General features: G+C 42.4%; 1 non-coding gene across 1 annotated transcript; it reads left to right on the top strand.

The window, feature by feature from the left end:
- The first annotated feature begins 1904 nt into the window (after positions 1 to 1904).
- Positions 1905 to 2010, top strand: LOC115063288. Its single transcript, XR_003843151.1, has one exon. It is a non-coding gene; the product is annotated as a U6 spliceosomal RNA (small nuclear RNA).
- The last annotated feature ends 343 nt before the right edge of the window (positions 2011 to 2353 follow it).

Raw genomic sequence — 2353 nt, 5'->3', positions numbered from 1 at the left:
GTGGGTGGGTGGGGGAACAGAGGTGGGGGGAGGGGTATGGGAATCTTTCGGGATAGCATTTGAAATGTAAATAAAGAAAATAATAATAATAAAAAAAAAAAAAAGCTATTGCCTAGTCAGTGGACTTTTCTGTAAGGGTTTAGAAGACCTAAGAATGTTCAGACTATTGCAGATAATGGAGGCCTGACTTGTGAAATTTCAGAGTAAAGTTTGACAGGCTCTTAAAAACCTTACTGGTGCCTTCAATGTTTTGAAATAAGAACCACTAAAGTGTAACCTCTGCTTTACTGGGACAATTGATACTGGCCAGCTGGGGCTGGAGAATCAGCTGTGATTAAGAAGAGTCCAGCATTACTGATTGAGACCAACTCTTCTGGGAAGTGTTTCCTCAGGATCAGCACACAGGGTCTGTGGTGTAGAGGGTACCAAGGCTGTACCTTGAGCTGGCAGCCAAACTTAGTGGTTTGTGGGTCTCCAAAATGGCATGAAGGAGTCATAGAAAGAAGCTGAGACTTTATCAATGTGTGACAGGGATGCAGTCCCCAAAGAGAGGCTTAGAGAAGCCATTGGTAAAAGTATAACATCAGTTGTACTAGAAGGCCCAGAATTGAAGGGGTCATGGACAAGTTGAGGTTTGGTACCATGTAGCAGGATTAGAGTGCCTGAAGAAAGTCTAGGAAAGGCTATTTGTGAAAATGTAGCCCAGTTGCAGCAAAGATATCAACATTTTGGAGTTACAGGTATCATAGGATGACTCCATAGCAGCTGCTGTGGAGTGGAGCAAGCCTGAGCCCAAGAGACAAGCTGTGTATGTTGTGGCAAGCCCCTTTGTGCCCAGATGATTATGAGTCCCAGAAATCTGAGCTTTATACTGCTGGACTATGGTTTTGATTTGCTTTGACTGTTACTGTGCCCTTGTTATTCCCTCTTGGAGTAAGGAAGTATTTAGCTTGGGTTTTTTTCCTTTTAATTTTACAGGGGCCCATAGCTAGGAGATTGTGAACTTTTAAAGGGACTGGAATTTTGGAGACAGGATATTTTAGAGACTTTAGATACTTAGACAGAACCTTTAAAGCATTTGAGTTTTTAAAGACTGTGGGAATTTTGAAGTTTGGAGTATGTTTTATATTGTGATAATTGAAATTAATATGAATCCTGGGGACAATATGGAAAGAAAGGTTATGATTTAACAGTGATGTGTTTGTGTGTTGAGTTGGTAAGGCGTCAACTCCTGTTGACTGTTGAGCTGGCTGGTTTTATGTCAACTTGAAACAAGCTTGAGTCACTTCAGAAGAGGAAACCTTAAATGAGGAAATGCTCCCACCAAAACATCCTCTAGGAAAGCCTGTTATATATTTTCTTAATAGGTGACTACTGTGGAAAAATCTAGCTCACTGTGGTCAGTGTCAACTATGGGATGATGGTCTTGGGTTCTATATGAAAGCAGGCTGTGCAAGCCAGCGAGAGCAATCCAGTAAACATGATTCCTTCAAGGCTTTTGTATCAGTTCTTGCCTTCAGATTTCTGCTTTGAGTTCCAGATTTGAGTTCTTACTCCCTTGGATGATGGACAGCAAGCTGTAAGATAAAGTAAAACCATTCCTCCCCAAACTGCTTTTGGTCATGGTATTTCACTACAGCAAAAACCCTAACAAAGATTGTTGGCAATGGTATTTGGCCATATTCATACAAGGTAAACCCAAAAGTAGAACACTTCCAGAAGACTGATACAGCAATTGCTGTTGTCCATAATCTTTCATTGTCCTTAGCTGTGAGTTCATGGAAGTCTTTTACTTTAATGTAGACTCACTCAATGCTGTGTGCTGTTTTACCTCTATCTCTATCTACCTATTCAAATTAATCCCTTATAACACCCATACTTAAGCCTTAAGAAATTCTAAGGTAGTGCTCACTTTGGCAGCACATATACTAAAATTGGAACAATACAGAGAAGATTAACATGACCCCTGCACAAGGATGACATGCAAATTGTGAAGCGTTCCATATTTTTATCTTAGGATAAGTGGTGAGTAGAACACAACATCTGTTACAAACACCACCGAGAATAACTGGAACCAGCAGGAGCCAGGGACACAGGAACCCCGCCCAACCAAATGGCTCAGGTTCCTTCTGGTCTGCACCTGTCTACCTTGGGCACAAACTTGGCAGCCAGTCCCACAGCCCCCAGAGGAGGCTCCACTCCCAGGCACTCTAGCATGACCATGATCTTAGGATCCCAGGACCCCAGGAACTTGGTCACATCAGGATCTCAGGGTTTCAGAGGCAGCTTGACTCTTAGGAACTCTGACACACCCAGAATCTCAGGATCACTGTACCCCGGAATCACAGGAACA

This window comes from Mus pahari (genome assembly GCF_900095145.1).
Source record: "Mus pahari chromosome X unlocalized genomic scaffold, PAHARI_EIJ_v1.1 GL456233.1, whole genome shotgun sequence".
Classification (NCBI taxonomy): domain Eukaryota; kingdom Metazoa; phylum Chordata; class Mammalia; order Rodentia; family Muridae; genus Mus; species Mus pahari.
The sequence above is the reverse complement of the archived record's forward strand: the minus strand, read 5'-3'. Positions and strand labels throughout refer to the sequence as shown.